At 38.5% G+C, this 23373-nt stretch overlaps 2 long non-coding RNA genes across 2 annotated transcripts; one reads left to right on the forward strand and one right to left on the reverse strand.

Moving 5' to 3' along the window:
* Positions 1-1997: 1997 nt before the first annotated feature.
* Positions 1998-17900, forward strand: LOC124339248. Its single transcript, XR_006918014.1, has 3 exons — positions 1998-2151; positions 7961-7970; positions 17889-17900. It is a non-coding gene; the product is annotated as an uncharacterized LOC124339248 (long non-coding RNA).
* LOC124339237 lies at positions 2757-3068 on the reverse strand. Its single transcript, XR_006918013.1, has 3 exons — positions 3028-3068; positions 2871-2954; positions 2757-2810 (listed from the first exon to the last, which is right to left on the reverse strand). It is a non-coding gene; the product is annotated as an uncharacterized LOC124339237 (long non-coding RNA).
* Positions 17901-23373: the final 5473 nt, after the last annotated feature.

Raw genomic sequence — 23373 nt, forward strand, 5'->3', positions numbered from 1 at the left:
AGCTGTTGGTTCCGTTATTTTCCGGATTATCTCCTGCTTCTCGAGGAGGTCCAGCTCCTTTTTTAATCTTGGCATGAGAGGGACTGAGACGGGACGAGATCTGCGGATGGCGGCTGGAATCGCGCCTTCCTTGAGCTCGAAATGACATGCCGGGCCCGCCATGGGTCGACAGATTCCGTCAAAGATGTGGGGGTAGACGGCCGTTAACTGGTTTAGGTCCTCCTTCTTCCTTTCTTCCGTCGGGTTGATTCCGACTGTCGCCATAAGATGTGGAAAAAACTTTGGAGCCAGGATCGTTTCGTGGCTCCTCCTATTTGATTGCGTTGATGCTTTCGTGAGGGTAACCAGCTGGCAACATTCCGAGTGCTTTTTGAGTCATCTTCGATAGCACCGGTTGTTTAAAATCCTGTAATACGTGAAAGATTGTTTTGATTGATTTACTCTTTTTACCCGTTGTCCAACGGATTGTTGCTTCGAACGTTCCGATGCTGATGATGGGGCTTCCGGTAGCTGTAATGGCGTTGGTGCCCCTGGGCAAAAGCTTGGTGTCTCGAATTTCGTCGTGGTACATATCGGCCGGGATGGCGTCAATTTGTGCCCCTGTGTCTGGCAAAATTTGAATGATAAGTTCTTTCTTACTGCCATTGGGTTGAATTCCTGCTTTGACGAAATCGGACTTTTCTATGCCTGCAACACGGGCTGGAGAATTCGGGTCGAGCGTGATGCATCCGGTTTGAGGCGGTTTTGTGCTCTTCTTTGAGCTGCACACTCTTGCAAAATGACCAATCTTCGTGCATTTTCCGCATTCTTTTCCGTTTGCTGGGCATAGTTGACGTGAGTGGCGGGTTTCACTGCCACAGTTCCAGCATCCTTCTGATTTGATGTCATCTTTCGGCTGCTTACGGGACGGTTTGTCCTTCGCCGACTGATTGGATTTCGTGCTGGACGGGTTTTGGGATTTACCTTTCTTGTATGACGATTTGGCCAGCGCTTGAATTGCTGCCGCATCGCCCGTTTTCAGATTTGTTGCTTGTTGAGAAGCAGCCTCTGCTACACGCAGAATGTCGATGGCTTGGTCGAGCGTAAGGGTTGCACCTTTCTCGAGGAGTTTCCGTCGGATTTCGTCGTCGTAAACTCCATAGACTACCTGACCAAGGATGCGAGTGGGTTGACAATTTGCGCAGCAGTCGGTAGCGAATTCGCACTTGCGAGCTAAATCGCGGAGATCGCAAAGCCAATTGTCGGCTGCCTCGTTCGCTCGTTGTTTGCTTAAAGCGAATTGTTGGCGCCAGACGTGTCGATTTCGTCCTGCATTACAGCGTTCGCGCAACTTCTGGATCACGACCTCGTGATCCCCCATCTGAGCATCAGTTAGCCCCATAGACATAACGGATTGAAGAGTTTCCTTTGTGAGACAAGAAAGTAAAATGTTAGTTTTGTAGGCTGGGCGCTCACCGTCTTCAAGTACAGAGTCGATGGTTGAAAGCGCGAGAAAAATCTTCCATTGTTGGTGCCAAAGCTCGAATGAATCTTTGTATTCATCGAGATCAAATCTTGGAGGTGATCCATACGGCTTGAAAGCTTTCGGTGGCATGGCTGGCACGTGTGCAACTTCTTCTTCTTCTTCTTCTGAAGCCACGATGAATAGTCGGGATAAACCAAAAATATCTGCTGGTGATTTGCTGTCTTTAGTTTTCACCATGAAAAATTAAATTCGTCGATCGTAGACAGCGTTTGAATTGCTGAAATCACGAGTACAAAAAATGACAGCGAGCAGAAAAGATTTTTGTGAAAAAATGGCAGACTAGTCACGTGGGGTCGTATTCTTGCTTCGACCCCTACAAAATGGTATACTAGTTTAAGAATTAACAATACTTAACACGGTGGTGTAGAATAAGTTATCAACTGCGCCATGTAATGACGTCACTCGGCGGAATAAACTAGACGTCGATGATTGAATGAACTAAATGTATTGAGTCGTGTAAAGTAATGGAGGGGCCTGAGTCGCGGGTGTGCACTAGGCCTCAGTCGTGTATCTACTGTGTCGATTAGACAAAGGGTAAACTCAAGGGGAGGATGGGAGGCTGTCAAGTAGCCGACGGGCAATGCAATGTTGCAATATCGCAAGTCATCACACTTACGGCAAATGATGTTAAATGACTAGATTGCCGACCAGGTGCAATCTCCATGTCCAAATCACTTATAGGAGTTTCCGTTCGTGCCATATCAGGGACGTCAAAGAGAGTTGCACACACATTACCATGAACACGACCCGTTGAAATGGTAGTTATCGTACCAGGATTTTCTAAGTAAATGACAAAGATGTAAAGTAAATTTGAAGATTGATCTAAATCTAGAGGTCTTAAATAGAAATTGTACCTAGTGTTGTTAAAGGAGGGACATCTGCAGTGCTTTTCACTTGTTTATTGCTACTTTTCTTCTCCTGTCTGTCTGTTGAATTGCTCTCGCTGCTTGAGCAAATGCTTTCACCAGTTTTGCCTCTTTTTCTTTGTGTAAAAATGGACGCATTCAAGGCTTCTTGATCGCTCGATTTCGTTGCTAATGACGTTCTGCTAGACAAAAAATTAGTACATTCACTCGTAGTTGCGTCAGAAAATGCAGCAGGATCCATCGTCTTGTTGTAGTAATTTAAAGCGAGATTTAAAGAGTGCCTAGATTCGAGTGAAGTTACTTCCAGAGATGTCGCCTTTTCATTGACTGAAGACGGATCAACTAAATCATGATTTCACTAGACAGTCCAGTCTTTTTTTCTAAGAGAGAAAAACTTTCAAGAGCACTTTGCAGGAATTCTATGGACACGAAAAGAAATTAATATGGTAATACTACAAACATTTAAAAACTGCTCTTACGGGGTACAGTTTGGATGAAATCTGGTTCAAAATCAAATGAATCAGCTGGTTGATCATGGATATCTGGCCACCGATAAAAACTTTCTAAAACAATCAAAGTAGAACAATAAAGTAGTTTGCGAATAAGTTATACAAAAAATAAAACAATCAAGTTTACCATCTCTCTTTCGCTTATTCCTACTTTGAGCTACAAGTTCAGAACTTTCCTGTTTAGAACCGTCTCCTGAGTTATCCGCACCACTAGCAAATAGTCCGAAAGATTTCATTCCTTAAATAAAGCAAATTTTACATTAGAAATATTTCCTTTGTCTAAAAACACAAACCTTTTCTTCGACTGTCATTGTACTTCTTAACTCGAGCATTTTGTTCTTCGCTTCTTAAATCACAACCTTTACGTTCCATATTTTCAATTAAACGAATTCAAAAGCTACTCTAGAATTATAAAATCCAATTACAAACTAAAATAAAAAACCCAGTATATTACAGTTGACAGTGGGGACAGCCGAACTGAAAAATGTAAACAAGTATAGAAAGATGCGTCTGCAAAAAGTACTAAACAGTATCCAAATTAAAAAAATTAAATTGTATTTTCAAATAAATTGAATTTGCTAAATTTAGACTGTTTACAAAGAACAATATGAAACCAAACATAATAATTAATTGGGATCACATTAAAACAATTGAAATTTAAGTTTAAATTAACAAAATTCCATTTTCCCCTATGCTTCAGAGCGAAGGAAAATTTTAACTTAAATAAAGAATATATAACTGAATCTGAGTGTGTATGAGGTTTTCTAACACAGGAACCTATGAAAGAACATATTTAAATTAATTGAAATACAATGGAAGCAATTCCAATATTAAAAAAAACAACTTACATGTTCTCATTCCAGCCTTCATAGTTCACGATGAAGAAAATTCAACTGATAACCAATAATACTGGTAATTTCTTCAGAAAAAGGGTCCCTGGATCAATAATAATAGAATAATGGTTAATAAAATTGAATGGCTGCAAACTTGTGAAAGTTCCAAATGCAACAGTTTTCCAGTCAGGTATCTGCCATTGGAAAATAAAGATGTCATAAATGGGTCAACATACTAAATAGTCAATAAATTGTCAATACCTTGCTAGCAGAAATGCGAGTATGCGACTATGATGCGACTTCAATCTTTGAACAAAGAAACAGGATGCGTGAAAAAAAAAGAAATAACGTTGCGAAGTTTTTTTATGAGGCTTTATTTTTGTCACCGAAATTTTTTTGGCGACCACAAAATCAAATTTATCAAAATTTCGAATAAAATAATCGTTCACTTCTGTATATTTTTGTCTGCCCAAAAATGCTCAGTAACTCCATGTTATATGCAATACAAAAAATATTATAAATCATAACAAATAATTTTTATTGGTAATATTTTACCTCCTATAGTTAATACTCGCTCAACCAAAGTTTGTTTTAAAAAGGATAAATTGTATCCCTTCCAATCAACCACATTGGCATCTATTTCTCCGTAGATTTTCGGATCCAGCAGCATTTGATGATTAAAGATTTTATTCACATCAATAGAGTTGAATCGAGATTCGAGATTCACATTTATTCTCTTTTGGTTTCCAAATAACTAATGCAAAATATTCGCACCAATCGTCAAGTATTTGACCAAAATACCAGGAGTCTGACTCAAATATGGGATCCATTGTTTACAATTCGGTTCTTCTGATTTCTCCTTTTTCTTTTTGTGGTAGACAGTAGTACTATATCCTCAAACGGTAGACTATTTAAAATTTATTATTTTTCGTCCATTTTTTCTAAATGAATAGCAGGATTTATGATTTTGTATCAATTTTTTGTGTTTTTAATAAAAAGAACATTGGTAACGTAATGCATAATAAGGCAAGCAAAGACATGGTAGGTTTTTTTATGCGACTGGATATCAATTAAACCTAAATAATTTTTAGTTTCAGATTGGATTGCCCGGTCTTCATCAAATAACTCGTCTGTGGTTGGTTCAAAAATCTAGATGTAATAATGAAGTATGAGTGTTTAACATTCTGTTAAAATGTAAACTAATTTGCATCACTGAATTACTGAATTTAGACGTGTGTTACAAGTGGTAAGAAAAATCAAGCAAAGTGTAAAAAAAAATAGACTCAACCAATTAAAAAAACTAGAATTATTCTTAAACAGTAGTAATCAGGAGTAAATAATGAAAATAAAAAAGATTTATCGTTAGAGGCAACTTGGAAGCCAATATTTGAAAAAATAAACACATGATGCAACAGAATTTCTACTTTAACGCCACCATACCGACCGACGGTGTTGTAAATTCTACCACTAGGTGGCCTCCCATCTTCCGCTACCATGTCGAGACCATCCTGACGGCACTTGGCAATACACAGAGAGACTCGGACTACCGAGACTACAACAGACGGGGAAAACTTTTCTTTCTGCAACGAAAACATTGATGAATTTTGAAACGACTACCGAGTGAGCAATTAAAATTTCTCCGGTTTCTGCAGAGCGAAGACGCAGTATGACTGGCAGAGCCCTGCCTTCGTAAGTAGGAGAAAAAATTTTTATTGAACTTTTCCCCCCTTATCCAGGTCTTTGACGCATTTCCATTTTTTCCTTTTCCACGAGGTAAACTACACTTGGAAGACGTAATGTCGTTGCAGAGTGAGCCTACCGGTGGTGACCAATTCGTTGTCAGAGCGGAGCCAAAAAACTTTCCCGGCTTCGGAAACGTGGCATTTAAGTGTCTCTTAAGTCATCACATGCAAGAGAAATGCCCACTCGACGAATCACTGTGGCAGAGGGTATATTACTCGTTGACGGGTCAGTGCTTTTACAAAAAATAGGAGAAAAAGTCGCTACAACAGTTGGTGGAAACTCTTCCTTGGTAAGTTACTTGCCAAAATGACGGGCAATCTTTCTCTGTTTTACTGTCTCTTGCGATGAAGTGAAATAAACGGGTGTGATTGACTGAATCAGATCTGTTCTGTATTGAAACGTAGAGAGAGAGAAGATCTTCGCTACACGTGAGACAAAAGAAAACTGAGCGGGCGCGAGCCTCTCTGTTGGGCACATTTAGGTTGGGGGAATGGGTGCCGTGTTGCCAGATGATTGGTGGTGATTTAGGACTGAAACGAAGTAGGGCTGGTAGAAATAGGACTACGTTTTAGGACTGGTTAAATTAAGACTGGTCGAAATAGGACTACTTTTTGCAACTGATTATTGCCAGTCCTATTTCTCCTTACAAGCAGTCCTATTTCTACCTGTCCTATTTCAACGGATAAGAGATCTGGCATCCTTTTAGGATTTGCTAGAAGTCGATTGACACATAGATCCGGCACCGTTCACTTACTATTCAGCCAATGAAACTATGTTAGTAATAGTCCAGTTCGTTTTTCATTTGTAACTTTTATATTTCAACTCTTTTTTAGACTTGGTGCTTTGGAGTTGGGGAAAATCAGGGTCACTACTGGTATGGGTGAGACCACTGACGATGAAAGATGCTTGCTTGCTATTTGCCTTTTGAAATTCATGAAAGCAGGTTTTCGTACAGAACTTGGAATCTTTATTCCCTTTTTACGCTTGCAAGCAGAAGGCACAAGATTATTTGGCTTTGGTTTACAGTCTCTCAGGGATGTCACGACCGTCGCCCTGACTCTTGTTGATGGCCTAGGGGACAATTCAACAGAATTTACAAGTGCAGAGAAAAATAAAAAAGTATAACACGGAATGCATGGGATAAATAGCAGTAAGATGAGACCAAAATTGAGTGAGTGGATGAAGAATTCACAAAATGGTAGACACAAATATGGGTTCGTCTTGTTCTTTACTTGTTCTGACAGTAGTAGCAGACGAGAATCCTATGAACATAAAAAGTTACTTAGCTTACATTTTACCTCAGTAAACATAAAAATTATATATACCTGGATGAAAGTGATGCTTTCCCTATTTTGCAAGATGATGTTGTCGAGTTCCAGTTTCTCAACACTGTATGGGGTGGGATTGTTTTCTGATTTCTTTTCCTGAAAAAATTAACGATGATAGGACTGACAACTTCGGGTCTATTTAAAATTTTAAAAGATGAATGTTATAAAGAAATTGAAATCTATACGAAGGAATAATGTAAAACATATGTCAAAAAGTGAAAACTTGTCTAGCATGGTTGTAATATAAGCGATCATATAAACCTTTGAGCATACGATATAAAGAAAAAAGTAAAAGGTAAATGACTTATCAATAAACTCATAAATGATGCAAGAGATTGGATTGAATGTTGGATTTGATCGAAGAATTCCAAAATCTATTATGAATCTGTGAAGGACTCTGCTTTTGGAGCTAGAAAATATGTCAAAAACACTGCCCAAGCATGGCAAAGAAAGGACGTGGTAAGTTGTATCTGAACCTGTCAAGTTTTTCAAAGTTAGTACGTCTGTCTAAGCTCTAATTTCTATTCATTATGGAAAAAATTAAAACAAAGTACGCTTTTATATTTTTGAAAGAGCGTCTTATTCGATAAATATGTTGCACGATGATTAAGTAGTGGACAACGTAAATTTTCCTTAAGAAAAAGGGACCACCGACGGATGGTCCAGCTACCCAGAAGTGGTTCTTAAATTATATGGTAGTAATTTTATTTCTTTTTATAAACTTAAAGCAGATTTGATAAGCTAAGAAAATTAATGCTCCTGATGAAGCTGACTCTCTGATGGAGCAGTTTAGATTGAAAAATCCTGATTTCGTAGCTGCGACAGATGATGGGAACAGGGATAGAGTGGAGACGAAAAAAAAACCCCAGAAAAACCCAGAACTCGGGTATATATTTATTATTTCTTTTTTTGGAATGAGTTTTGAATCTAATTTGTTTTATTTAAAGAAGATAAGCTCAACTCGTGTCCCAATGCTGTCTCATCCTGATGACACATCTCAAGAAACTCTTGAATTCAGGATTAGAATTCAGGATCAGGATTATTAAAGTATCTAAAATTTGAATGATGGCTTTTAGCTGGGACTATATTATCTTTTTGTATATAGGACCCGTCTAACAACAACATATCTCAAAGCAGTATGGAAAATTGGTCTGAGGTAAAAAAAAGTAATCATTGGTTTAGATTTATTTTATTGCAATAGTGGTATAAAAAAATATTTGTTTACAGGGGCGCAAGATGTCGACTCGTGAAAAGCAGGCAAACCAAGACTTTTTTTAAACATTAATGCTCAGCAGTTTATATTAAATGGTTAAGTAAAGGTTTTTGATTAAGTTTTGAGAGCGCAGGAACACTGAGCTTGAGCTGTCTTTTGTAGAATATGAAATAATGGATCTCACTTCGGAATTCCCTGGTAAGTATTCTTCGGAAGTCCCTGGTGGTATTTTTTTGTGTGGAGTTTTTTTATGAAGAAGCTGAAAATGAGGTAAATAAGGTTCTTAACACCTTGAAAAAAATCAGCTGGAGAGCAAGAACAGGCTTGAATCCTAAGAACGAAATCCTAGGAACCTCCCAAAGAGATCTCATTTCGGCAATGTAGTTTTTAATGTGTGATTTGTGAGTTCTTCAACTAATTTTGCAATGGTATCAATGTTTGCCTCTATTTTTGATAAGGATCTAATATCGATAGAAGTTCGAATAACGTAATGTAGCTAGCGGAAAACTGTTAACTTAGATTGAACAGTCTTGCCAGACACAATTTTCCCATATAATAAATGCACAGGGGGGAATAGGATTTGCAACAAACATGGCGGATTCCGAAAAACAGCGTTCACAAACAAGGGGGAGGAGTAAGCTTCAGTCACTTTTTGTATTTTCAATTCCATGGTGAATAAAAAATGTTTAATAAATCTTGCAGACAAATCCACAAACAATGTAAGGAAAATCTTGTCGTCTCCCTACTTCATCTTCAGAAAACAGGGCAAAGGGGTTAGTCGATGCACATCTTAGCATAAGAATATCATCAAAACAATTAAATTTGCATTTATCAATTGTCACATTACTCGAACAAGCAGGAGCTTTTATGTTGTTTTGTGTTTCTTATTATCGTTAAGTTATAATGCTAAAAGTAAGTCGGGTTGCCCTCTCCACGAACACTATTTGCTGGTTGGTAAAAAGCGTTTTCAACACAAGCGGAATGGTTATTTGTGTAAGGATGTGTTATTCTTTATCTCTAGGTGCTTGTGCAACATGGCGTAAAATATCGGTGCAGCTAAGACGTGTTGTTATTTTATGATAACTCAATACTAAGGCATGATACTGGCAAGAAAAAGAAAATACCAGAGGAGGCTTACTTAAAAAAACCGATTATCGTTTTTCCTGGTCATTTCCGTCCCTCAGCTGATATCCCTCCGTTGAACTCTTTTCCACTCTCTCTATTTCTTTTGAAACAGGTCGTCATATGTGCAATTCTTAGCGTCAATCGACGTGACGTCGTCGCCAGCTTGGCTCTGTTACCTTCTCTCGTTCTTTTTTAGTATTGTCTTCTCTGTGGTCGTGCCAGCCGGATCTATCTTGATCTCTCTTTAATCTGGTTTCATCAGGTTTTACGTCTACTTAAATCAGTAAACCCGTTTCCTCCTTCCCTTCTGAGTCTTCCGTGTTTGTTTTATTCTTGTATTATGTTTGACCTGGAATTCCCCAATGCATGGCCAGCATGTATTTGGAACTGGAATGCCACAAGCATGGCCAGCCTGTATTCATGTATGTTGGAGCTGGACTGCCACAAATCATTGACAGTTCTTGAAAAAAACAGCAGAAAACTTTTTTTTTTATTTGGGTCCCTAGTGGTCAAAGTTGGAATCCGTGGCCGGGTATTGCTTGCTTTCGATCGTAATTATTTTAGTAGCGCCATTTCTCCCACCAAGGGGGTGCTATGGTGTAGTGTGTGAGTGTAGTATGGTGTAGTTACCCAGCTAGCATGTCTTTATTGGTAAAATATTTTTTTCCGACAATATTCTTCAATCGATAACCCACATATTGGTATAATATTATATTATTACTTTGTTGCTACAAGGTGGCTGTTAAATTTTTTTGTTATTTTCCCAATAAATGACTATTATCAAATATGAATAAATTAATATTATTATTTTTTTATTTTCCCAATAACGAATCATTGAATAAGGAATACATCATTTTCTATGGAAAAGCTATAGTCTTTTACATTTACCACACGTTCAAAATCCTAAATGATCGATTAGCTGCTGCCTTTTTTGCCGAGAGTGGGTTTGAACCATCATCTTTTGAGTCATCAATCCAATGCTATAACCACTACACCAGCAACGGAGATGATGCTTAAGTCCCGATGTGACCAGATGGATAGTGCATACTTACACATTGTCATGGTTATAGCCCAGCGTGAGCAAAATCAATTTAATTACATCAGTGTAGGAATTTATGATTATTGAGACTATTTGTTTCATAAGTCATTTGTTTGCTGAAAGTGGGTTTGAACCAACCTCCATAGAATTACCTATATAGATATATATTAATAGCAGTTTTAACATTTCATCTCCTTAACGTTTAAGATAAATTATATCACGTTAGCGTGAAGGTAGAGTTTTAATTTCGAAGTACGTAAAGTTAGTTGTTCGAGACTTGTGCAAGATTTGGATTTTAAGACAATTGGATTGTTCATTTAGGCAATTGTATGCAAAACTAACGAATTGAATACGATATAAAACATTTAGGATTTTGAACGCATGTTAAATGTAAAAGACTACAGCTTTTTCATAAAAAAAGGATTTATTACTTTTTTAATGGTCCGTTATTGGGAAAATAACAAAAAGTAATATTGAGTTATTCATCTTTCATAATAGTCATTCATTGCGAAAACAACAAAACAATTTAACAGCCACCTTGACGCAGCAAAGTAATAATCTAATATTATACCAATATGTGGGTTATCGACCGAAGAATATTCTCGGAAAACAATATTTGACCATTACGGGACTAGACTTATCCCTTTTTTGGCCGTAGGAACATCCTTGGCGAGATCCTCTGGATCTGTCTGTTGCCTGTCGGGACAAACCCCTATAGGGAATCACCTCTTAACCCTTGTTTACGTGGCTTCTAGAAGTTGAAAACTTTTATTTCTTCAAGTCGAAAAACATTTGTAATATCGCTGTTGGTGTAGTGGTTATAGCATTGGATTGGTAACTCAAGGTGTGATGGTTCAAACCCACTCAAGACCAAAACAAGAACTTCCCTAATAACAAGATGAAGATGAATAAATATTCCACGCTGGACTATATAACCATAATCACAACAACCAGATTCAAATTTCCGTCAAAATTTTAAAAGTAGTAAAACTGTTATTTCACCAATAAAAGTAAAATAAGTAAAACAAGTTGAAAAAATATTGTGAGCCAACAAATTTGGGTGCAAAAATATATTGTAAAAATATTTAAAAAAATTATTTTACCAACATCTCAATTGTAGGAATATAATATTTTAGCAATATTTGGGAAATATACTCTGCTAGCTGGGTAGTGTAGTTCTACTCAAATTTCTCATATTTCGCTGATGGATTACAATTTTTGCACCTGCTGGATTATTTCACTGTCTGCTGTCAACTCCCGGTAATACGTTTGAGTTTTTTTTTTGTTTTTTTTTCCTTGTATTGTTTAGCTTACATTTTCGGCGTGTTAAAAACTTAAAAGTTGTCGTTGAGGTTTTGACGTCGAAATGAAAATTGCCGTTTCATTGCTAGAAACCGGGCTTTTAAGAAAAAAATGTGGAGGTTTTTCACATTTTATCGCAATCATTGAACGACTGGAAACATTAGGTTTTTGACAATTTCGCGTGGGTGTGTGTGCATCGTTTTTTTTCTTCGTTTTCTACATGCTTTTTCTTGTTGCGATACATTTGAAACGCAACATCACTATTTTTGAAAATTATTTCTGTCATGAACTTATTGTCATGTTCATGGCATTCCACCCAAGGAACCTTATCGTAAATAAATCCTCTTAAAAAGGCTTTAAAACCATCACGCAAAAAATAATTTCCTCTTTAAAAAAATTTATCATTGTTTTTTCCATAATCGTCAAAAGATTGTACATATCTAATGATGCCCATTTTAGCCAACACTTTGATTTCAATTTAATCAGAGTTTGTGTGGTAATTTTTTCGGGCAAACTACTTCCGTTTTCTGCTGCCATTGTCTTAACGCAACAAGCAAACTGTTTTTCTCCCAAAGGAATAGACCAAGTAGCCCACGATGTAATATACTATGTTGTCGCTCACTTCCGTGGAGTCATCTTTTTTTTCTTCCTGGGGCCCTAGCTCTATTACAATCCCCTATAATAAAATATCCTTCATTTCGGCTCTTTTGGTGGCAAAAGCTTTCTGATTATTTTTATACAAACTTTTGAGCCGGTCCTTCTAGGATGAAAGCATAAATATTCAATCCACTCCATCCACATTTGATCCAATAAATATTTTGGTGGGGTAGTATAGTGTCAGCATTCGAAAAAGCTGAAAAAATGATGAAACAGGTGGTTTGTTGCATAACTCTCCGCAAGAGCGAATAATCCCGAAAAATCTCTAAAAAATTTAAATTTTTAAAAGAATTAATTTAAGTTTGCACCCCAAAGAAATGACGTAAATATTCTACTTCTATGCAATCTTGGTTGAATTTCTCCGTCAGCACGTATCTAAAACCCAAGTCCAAGAGCTCGTCCACCATTACATCAATTTGCATAATGTTTGTTTTGTCTAAAAATATTTTTTGAATTCAATTAATTAGTTGCTTAAATTTTGAAATCAAAATAAGGGGTGTTAAACTGGACAATTTGGGGCGACGCCGTTAAAAAAAGGGCGTTTTCCCAGGGAGGCTTTTGCTCCGTATCCCAGTGTAATTTTCCCCCACGTTGCCTGTCCAAAATGGACGTACCTACGTACGTAAATGAAATATTAATTTGTTGTTAAATTCTCGACTTGTTCTGTGAACCAAAATAATGTTTACAAAAAATTCTTCGAAAGAAAGCCACATTTTTTATCATTGAAGATAACTTCAAAAATATAAAACGTAGAAAACCAAAATTACATTCCCAAATGGGCATTGAAATTCTACACATAATTATATTTTTTAAAATAATTTATTCCAGTTAATTCCTAGTTTTACAAAAAATTGATTTGTCAAACCTTGGATACGTCCAACATAACCAAGAACATTTTTTGTTCGAAATAGTAAGCCGTGTCTACTTACGTACCGAAATATTTTTAGTTGAGACGAGTTGAATGACACGGAAAGATAGATGTGTGCCCTGATTCTATTGTATTAAGATTGAGCGTGAAGTATTCTATATTTTACATTGACTCTTGGACACTTCTACTGACACACTGCCTACCCAATGCCTCCCGAGACATCAAGTGGGGTAAGAGAGGGGGGAAGCAAAAAGGGTTTTCGGGTTAAAGGTGGTTGTGCAATGGGGCCACCTGTCGGGCCCTTTAAATATATACAGTTGGGTTGAGTGAATTGGAGGTGATTCAGCTGGATGTTGCAGCCATCTGTTGGAAGTCCATTTCATTTCCAACATACTCCCCACTAGAGCCCATTCCATGGGATTCGATATCAATGGCTGGATCGTGGGCTGAATCATCTTCTGGTTGGTCAGAAGAGATGCGAGAACGGCTGGCTCGGGTAATGTGAATAATGAGGAGCAGCTATGCCGCTGGCTCCGGATCCGTTTGCTGCCCGTTAACTCGATCGTCTTCCTGTTGGTCGTTTCGTTTCGTTGTTGGCGTCAATGAAGTTTCAGATGCGAGTCCGAGTGAGAGTCGGCTATTTGTGGCTTTGCCACCAGGATCCCAGACGAATTGGAGATTTTTAGATCTTACTTCTGTGACAGGAACGAAAACATTGATTAGTTGTTGTGAAAGATTTGTGTTTGATACTTGGATTGAAAGTTTAACGCGTAGCAGCTGATCGATAAGATTTTCTGCTTTTGCTGATTCTTTGTCGAGACGGAGTGGTGTGACTCGCTCCAAGCGTTTTCGTGTTGGGGAATTTTGGGTACGGAATTCCTCCAGTGATGCTGTTAAATCTAGTTGTTTGTCGTCGTCTGCCTCTGGAGCTTCCTCTGAAGGTAGCTCCCCTTCATCTGGATTCTCTTGTCTGTTTTGGGTCTCCAGAATGATCGGCTTGACAGATGGCGTTGATTTAGTCTTCTTTGATGTTGAGTCGTGCTGTTTTCCCAGCACTGAAGCTGGCCATCTCAGGAGAGAGAGGGCAGCTTGTTGAGGGTATTTCGGAGAGGATTGCCTTTTCTCCAGCGATGTAGCAGACGTTCTCGAGAAAGAAGGAGCAGCCGCTGACTCCGATTTGGAGTCAGGCGACAGAAGATTGACAGATGAATCCAGCGACGTAGCTGGCCCTTCCGACAGAGAGAGAGAGGCCGCTGATTCCAGTTTGGAGCCCGGCGGCAGAAGATTGGCGGATGAATCCAGTGACGTAGATGGCCCTTCCGAGGGAGAGAAAGCAGCCATTTTCTCCGTATTGAAGTCAGGCGGTTCATGTTTGACGGATGAAACTGGATCTTCTAGAACTTGAGATGTACAAGAAGATTTGATTAGTTGAGAATTGTTTGGGAAAGTTTGTGGAGCAATCCGGTCTCGAATCCTGGCGAGGTCTTCCTGCATCTGCCGCCTTCGTTCTTCTGCAGCCACACGAATCTTGTATTCTTCTCTTTTTCGTCTGACGATAACTATTGCATCTTCGACATCTTCTTCCAATTGGATTTGGTTGTCGACCTCCGCATCGAATTGTGCCTGGGTCACTCCGGCTTGTTTCATGTCTCTGGTGACCATTTGCCACCAGGCCCCCGTGAATTGCTTGAACTTGTTGTACACGTTTCGTAAGTTGGACTCAGCATCCAGCACTAAATTGTAGACTGTGAGGTCCATTGGCACGTTGTCGTATTGCTGGATGTTATTAATCCAGCGCGTGATATGTGCCTTGATGCCCATCCGAGACGCTTCGGTCGTTGGAGTGGCCATCTTCTTTGTTTTGAGAAGAAATATAAGTTAGATTAGTTTGTTTATTTGATTTATGAATGGACAAAGCCTGTGTTTGAGTTTTGATTGCTTGAAGGGCTGATTCAAGTTTTGACTGCAGCGCCTCTTGCGGTGTTGTTTGCTTGAGTGGCTGCTCCAAGTTTGATTGCAGCGCCTCTTGCGGTGTTGTTGGAGAGCGGAATGTTTTCTGTTCTCCTTCCTTCCGGTCGACGGCGTGCGAGTGGTGGTCGGCTAAGTTTTGGCTCGACCCTCGTTCACCTTTGGAAAGCTGAGTTCCTGTTTGCTACTGAAAGGAAAATTGTTTTGGAAGTTTGTTTGGATTTCGGCTGGATTGCCTATCTCCTTGGGTGTTTGACTCAATTTAACACAAGGGTTTGACGAGAATTGTTTGTTAACACATGTTTGTTTAGTTTACTCTTGGATTTGGTGTACCAGCTCTTTGAGTTGTTGCAAGAAATTTAAGAAAAGGGGGAAATGTTTCCGGTGTGTCTCCTCTTCTCTCTGGCGTTCTTGTCTTGTAATCGCTGACTGAATTCGTTCTTTCTCTGGACTTCAGGCCATGATGGCGAGCCTCTACTCTTCCTCCTTTGATCTGGCTAAATCTTGTCAATAGAAGAGAAAAAAGGAGCTTCCGACTGAAAGCTCCGCGAGTTTGCGGAGGGCGAACAGAAGGAAATAATTTTTAATTTGCACAAGAATTCAAGTAAGAAAGCGTATTGGTGAAGAATGATTTACGAAGTAAAAAAAAAAGAATCTTCAATTTAAGAAAAAAGGGAATTTACGATTACAGGTTTAAGTTTAAGTTAGTTGTTACAGAAGAAAGTTTGATTGAAAAGATTTTGATGAATGAGTTTACTAAAGAGAAATGACAAGGTACCAGCTACAGCTGAGTGTGTGTGTGTGTGTGTGTGGCGGCTCAGAATATCTGACGCCCCAGGTCGCCATGCGGTTTCGCCGAAAAATGGCGATGGCGGTCGGACGATTTTGTTGAAATCGCACACATACATACACTTAACTAAATTTCACTTTCAAATTTGTTGGATAGTTTAGAGTTTAGACAGCAAGAAAGAGAGAGAAGGAGGTCCTTTACAAAGAGGACCCGGTTCAAATTAAATTTCTTGCCGAATGGTGTTTCAGTTTGTTTAAGCTTTAGAATCGGGCGAACAAATTGATGGTTACAAGAATTAAGTACGACGGACCAAGTCCGGTCCGACTTAATTAATGTCTCCGGTTCGAAGCACCATGTTCGGAATAGTAAGCCGTGTCTACTTACGTACCGAAATATGTTTAGTTGAGACGAGTTGAATGAAACGGAAAGATAGATGTGTGCCCTGATTCTATTGTATTAAGATTGAGCGTGAAGTATTCTATATTTTACATTGACTCTTGGACACTTCTACTGACACACTGCCTACCCAATGCTTCCCGAGACATCAAGTGGGGTAAGAGAGGGGGGAAGCACAAAGGGTTTTCGGGTTGAAGGCGGTTGTGCAATGGGGCCACCTGTCGGGCCCTTTAAATATATACAGTTGGGTTGAGTCAATTGGAGGTAATTCAGCTGGATGTTGCAGCCATCTGTTGGAAGTCCATTTCATTTCCAACATTTTTAAAGAATTTATAAACGTGACAGAAAAAAATCACCGTAAATATAGGCCTTGATAAAGCTTTAGAGGAATTTTTGAACGATTCATTGTTCAACCACCTACACACCAACAAATTGTAAGGTACTTGGAAAAAAAAATTTAAAAATATCCTTGACTATAAAAAACTAATTTTGAATTGATAATTTTGCACGCTACTAAAAAACCACATTCAGACTCAAACTTCTATGTCCAACTTATCAACGAAACAAGATTTGAAATGCAACACAAACAAAAATTCAAAACGAAGACATTGAGAAGTAGACCAACTATCCAAAAAGAAATTCACAGTTATAAATAAATCAAAAGGATGATTTTCTTGAGATGTGGGATTACTGTTTATATTGGGTTCCAGATTGTCCTAATAGATAAACAAAGAATTAGTTGAAGAAAAAAACGATTTTTGATTTCTTCATTTTACTGCGTGCGCTGCTGTGAAAAAAAACGAAAGTCTGGAGTGTGAATGGAAGTCGATCGTCGTGGAATGGAATTCCATTCTGCCAGATAACTCGAGTGAAGTACCAGGATAGCAAAAAGATACCATTGATTTCAGAATCAAAATAGGAAAGCCTCTCGATAGTTCAATCGCGGAAAAACTTCATCCAGGATTATTGCAAAAAACCACAAGCATGTCGAACGAAATCAGGAGAGTGAGGAAACTTACACGATTTTGAACAATTTCCTGCGAAATATGGGAAAAAGAAAGAAAAAATAAGCGAAATAAAGGAAAAACACCATAACATTACGCTACTATAGTTTTACAGTTTTACGGGACAATTCAATTGAAACATGTGGTTTTGGGTGAGAAAGCATTGTATTGTAGAACTGTTACGTATGTTGCAATGTGATGTGGTAAAGTAATGCATAACGAACACATCAACACTATTACGTTACATTGCGACATTTGCTAAACTTCCACAGTACATTGCTACGTTACTTTCTTGGTTACTTCCCCTTCCAAAACCCCATGTTTTAAACAAGCTTACCCGTAAGTGATGATGTGTTTCTATCAAAACAATCATTTTCTGGAACTGAATCATTCAAAGTTTCATCTTTTTGCTCAATTTGTGACAATTGACCACACACAGAAAATTATGTTTCCTCAATACATTTTTATGAAAGTGAAAATATCTTTAAGGAATTCTAAGAAGTTATTAATATTCTTACTTTAAAATATTAAAATACGTATAAGTCATACGTCATACAAGCTCATACGTACTACGTCAAAAAAACTTCAACGTAAAACCACTTTTTCAAAAACGTCAAACGTCAGACGTTACATAATCAATACATCACCATTTTATTTATACATTTTCGAACATAAATATATTATACACCAATGGCAATTTTTTAAAGAATTAAAATTTCTAGAAAGCTATCAAATAATTTGTTCCGTATAACTGTAAGTATGAGGGCAGCCTGACTAAAGAGGCGCTCTACGGGAGCACTAGTTGAAACGGCAGTATTGTGTTTTATAAAAATGTTCTTGATTTGAGGATACCTTTTAAGCATCTCCATGCTCACATCTTTGTCGAAAAAAAAATTGTACTTGATGTACTTGCTGTTCCTATTGCCTCTATTGTGAATCTGTCGCTCCGGTATTTTGCATGGCGAAATGAAACTTCCTTTGTCTCTCCTCTCCTGAAGAAACCGAGCCTCTTTGTGGATGATCTTAATAACTATCGACCTGTATCTCTGCTCTCTTTTCTATCGAAACTTGTCGAGCGTGTGGTTGCCAAGCAACTATCAAGTCACTTATATGGCCGGTGACCTCTACGTCCCTGTCCAGTCGGCATACAGGCCGAATCATGCAACGGAGACGGCATTGCTCAAGGTTTTAATGATCTCGTGCTGAGTGTGGATAGTGGTGATGCGGCTGTTTTGGCCCTGCTGGACCAGAGCGCAGCCTTTGATACCATTGACCACTCAATCCTATTGAGGAGACTAACGTGTCGATTCGGCATAACTGGCTCTGTCCTTACCTGGTTTCGGTCATATCTTTACGATCGCTGTCAATCTGTTTCAATCTCTGGAGTAACTTCTGCTGCTGTTTATCTTTCATTCAGCGTGCCCCAAGGATCTGTACTTGGTCCCGTCCTTTTTACTCTGTATAACAGCCCTATCCATTCCATTTCGCTGAAGCACGGTGTGACGGATCACTACTATGCCGACGACGACCAGAAGTATGTTTCATTCCACCTTACCCCTGACTACTCCGAGCAAAGTCGGGCTTTCTCCACACTCTCCGCCTGCGTTGGTGAAACAAAGCAGTGGATGGCAAAAAATCGGATAAAGTTCAATGACTCAAAGTCTGATGCAATCGTCGTGTACTCGAAGACCAGCCCGTCGCGATGCCATGACCCCTTATCTGCGGGAGCTTCACTGGCTGCCAGTCCCTTATCGGGTTGACTTCAAGATCGTGGTGCTGACGTACCGCTGCCTTGATCCCTCCTTCTTGTCCAGCCTAATATCTCGCCGTGTAGTCGACGGTCGAGGAGGTCGTGTTCTGAGGTCCTCCGTTGCCCCCTCTGCTCTTTATGATCTTGTTCCGCCTTCGATTCATGTGAAATCTTACGGCAATAGAGCATTTTCTAATTATGCACCCACTGTTTGGAACAAACTCCCTGTGTCTGTTCGCTCAGCCTCTTCTCTTCCTCGCTTCCGTACTACACTTAAAACTCATTTTTTCCGTATTGCGTATAAATAATGATTTCCCTGCTTCAGTCGTGAGCCAAAAGGCGCCTTTGATCATCTGTGCTTATGTAAAAGTGCGCCTCATAGAAATGCAATATATTATTATTATTATTATTGTTAATATTAACTTTAGCTCGGTAACGACATCTTCTTTTTGTTTAGAGATCTTTTTTTGTTTGAGTCTTCAATCCAATTAGTTAAAAAAAACGGATGTGTGTAAGCTGCAATAAGGTAGGTGTTATGAATAAACAGATGACCGAACCTGAAATTCATAAGGAAAATTCTGTTAAATATATAAAGTAAACAGAAAATGTTACACCTTTCATACCTATCCTGAATTTTTGACAGTATTTTACCACGTACATGGTTGAACTGCTTCTCGAGCTTTGTAAGCAAAGGCAGAACAACTCCTATTCCGAGAAAACAGCTCCTTGAAAAATATATAAAATAGCATCTAATCGCTAAACGCAGTGCATGTACTCGATCAATAAGTCCGAGCCGTCTTTCGTAAGAACTGGAATGCCGTGAACGAAATACAGTGCTTGCTGCGTCCAGGCTCTTGTAGTGTTTAAAATGGAAGACAGACTATAATACAGATAGTTCCATCGAGTGGGACACGATGTTGGAAGGGTAATACCAAATACTTCTTTTACTTTTTCAGCTGATGCACTGATTGATCTGCAAATTTTGTTCCAAGGAGCAGTCATTTTGGAAAAAGCTTGATGAAGGGCATTTCGTTTTGGAAATGACTTATTATCAAAATTTAAGAGTTCTCTATGAAAACTAGCAATCAAGTTCAATGTGTGTGAGGCTTTCCTGAGGAATATAAATTGTTATTAATAGCTATGCAACAAAATAAAAATTATTTCACCTCAAGTGAGTAAGAAAATAATTGAAGAATCTCATAGATCGGCTGAGAGGGAATCGTAAGCTGATGTCTGCAAATTTGCTGCTTCGTTAACCTTCGTAAGATCTTCCTCGTCTTCGTTGAGTAGTTCCACTACGTTGTAAATATTACAATCTTCTTCACTACAAGTAAAAGTAGCAGACCTACTATTAGCCATCTCTGTCAGAGCAGATATAATTATTCAAGGGACAAGTTCATTAATTTAAAAAAATTCAAGCAAAACGCAACTTAAAACTTACTGAGAATTGGGTCATGAGTCAATGCCTGTTGAACCAATTTTCTTTTGTTGTCGCATTCACTTTACATCTAGAATTCGTGACGTCAAAAGAGTTATTTAAAAGACTCGCGAGTTCTTCCAATGCTTCAGTGTCTTTAAACTGATATGAGCTAAGTTTGTATTCCCGTCTGAACGGTAATGCTTGAGACCGTCGGTGACAGTATTTGACAAAATCTGGAAAATACATCCTTATATTAAAGAAGCTACTGTTGAATTATGGTTATGGACACATTAATTCATACCTGAACTGCCAGCTTCACACTCATTTTCTGGAAGCTATTAGAGCTTAGATGAACGAGCTTAAGTTTTGAAAGAACACTGAGTCCTGTGCTTCCCCTCACAGAATTATTCTAAAACAATTTCAGAAGATGCGAATATTGAACCGCCGTTTACCGGAAACCTGCAAAACAATGGAAATTGAAAATGAATTAAAACAACTGTAAGTATTAATATAAAAGATTAACATAATATACTTGAGTATCGCCATGATTAAAGATATGATTTCAAATACACTTAAACAAGTGCGGTACGTCTCTCATAAAATAAATAGCTGTATCAGAAATCTGATGCCTGATGGAGTTTTTCATGGTCACGTAGTCAGTGTTGCATCCTGATATTCCCAATATGTTCCACAGTGAATTATTTGGCTGTACCCTTCACACATCGTAGTTGCAACTCTCGCACCCGCTTTTTGTAGCAAAATTAATGTTTTCATCACGATGCTTTGTAGCTCTTTGCCTTTAGCTGCACTTTTTTAAGCGAACACTGAGATGGATTGTATCCACCGATCACGAAGAGAGCAAATTATTTTCGTCGTCCTCGGCTTCATCAGGGCTAGGATCTAGGTAAGAAAATCCTTTAAATTGGAAATCGTTTTTCTCAAATCGTATGTCTTATAGGATGGCCATTTCGTCCAACATCAACGAACCAAATCTCATGTGTAGTGGCAATAAGTTTCTGAAATGTTTCTTTATGCAATGAATGCAAAATCGTTTAACCTAAATTCAGATGAAAGACAACTTTTTATTTTTCTAATTGTATTTTTGCACGGTAATGGTAGTATGTTGTTAATCCTTGGGTTATCGTCGGTAGCAGAACTTTTCACTCTTATCAGCAAACATTCTAAAGGCCATTAAATCTTATATCATGCATGCCCCTTAAATTCTTATCCTTACATCTTGTTTTCATGACAATGGTTTTGAACACAAGCTTTCCCTATTAAAGAATAAATAAGATTATTGAAACTTGGATTATTAAAATCGTTCTTAATACCAGGACACAATCTTGATTTGTCAATACTTTTAAGTATTTCTTCAATATCCCTTTTCAGTTGTATACATGGCATACTTGGTCCATCAAAATCTGGGACATTTTTAGAGTTAACTGAAACAGAAAATTTGTGAATGTCTGTAACCCAATTAACGTTGACATTCTTAAAAATGGCGATGCTGTAATCGTTCTCCTGTACTTCGAAAAAGTAGAAACTATACGCATTTCCATTTACTTGTTTCTTGAGCCAGAAACTTGAAGGTAATTTCACTTCTATGTAAGCTAGTGGTAGTGTATGATTTTGTAATAACATTACTTCCAGAATTTAACAAGATTGAGCTTTAATTGGTTTCTCTGAGTGACAAGTAGTGGCAGTCTTACCGTTTCCAATATATTGTTCTTGCTCGCAATCAGTGCTAGTGTGACTGTATTTTACAGTTTTGTGTTTGTTGTTTTCCTTACTGTACTGTTTGTAGTTAGTTGTATAATTGGTGTCCATCAGTTTCGGCACTTTTTTCGGCACTTCGATTTCGTCGTTTTCGGCACCCCATGCAAACCACACTTCCTCGATTATGAAAAATATTGTCCTTTTCGGCACCAAATTTGACCGTTTCGGCACCAATTTCGATCGTTTCGGCACCAACTTCAACCGTTTTTGCACCCCATGCAAACCCTACGTCCTCGAACATGAAAAACTATTGTTTGTTTCGGCACCAAATTTCACCGTTTTGGCACAAATTCTGTGCCACCCGTATGGAAGTTTTTTCGACAATAATCATGTGATTAAATCACTCAATTTATTCATGTCAATTTGCTATCCGCGCTATTGCACCATCAGGCCGCAAAGGGGCGCTCTGACGGCTGACGGCTGGGGTACCCTCCCTCTTCCTGACGGCTGGAGCAACCCAACCCGTTCCTGACGGCTGGTCGACTACCCCCGACAGAGGCGCTGCGGCCTGACGGAATCCGAAAACTAACATCCCGAGTCATCGCTAGTCTAACCAACTTTATCAGATTGAAATGTCTAGTTAGTTGAGTGGTTTAAAGCATCAGCACTCCAATTTGGCATGGTTTATTAGTCTGGTGGGGGAACTTTAATTGGAATCGGCTATCTCGAATGAAGCCAGTTTCCGGACAAGAGGCGGAGCTTAGTGCAAAAGTCAAAATTCTTAACAGCCAATTGCAGGGCTGGTCACCTATTTTCGGTGCCCTCTATGAACCAAAATACTAATCTTTTGTAAAATAATTCGTTTAGAGTCACGAGAACCAGTAATTGGTTAGTCACGAGCTACGACTCCTGGGTAGAGAGATTCGAATCCCAATTACTTCATTTCTTTTTTTCTCATATTTGTTGTCTATTAATTTTGAAATAATTTAAGCTGGAAAAATAATACTTAATTACTGTTATTGACTCATATTTTACGATTTTATAGCTTTATAAGCAAAGTGCAATCGGACTTAGAAAATTTTCAAACCGTTTATAGCTCTTAGTTCACCCAATTGTCCACCAGGCAGCGCTGATCATAGTTGACCACTGGCTTCAGCCGAGATAGCCGATTCCAACCATAAGTTCCCCCACTAGACTAATACACCAGGAATTTGGTTTGTGGTACTAGACTATACGCAGAATAAGAAAAGGAAAAGAGTTTCAAAATGTGGTGTTAAAATTTTGACAAAATTTTATTAAAATCCAATAAATTAATCTAATA

Source organism: Daphnia pulicaria, chromosome 1 (assembly GCF_021234035.1).
Source record: "Daphnia pulicaria isolate SC F1-1A chromosome 1, SC_F0-13Bv2, whole genome shotgun sequence".
Taxonomy (NCBI): domain Eukaryota; kingdom Metazoa; phylum Arthropoda; class Branchiopoda; order Diplostraca; family Daphniidae; genus Daphnia; species Daphnia pulicaria.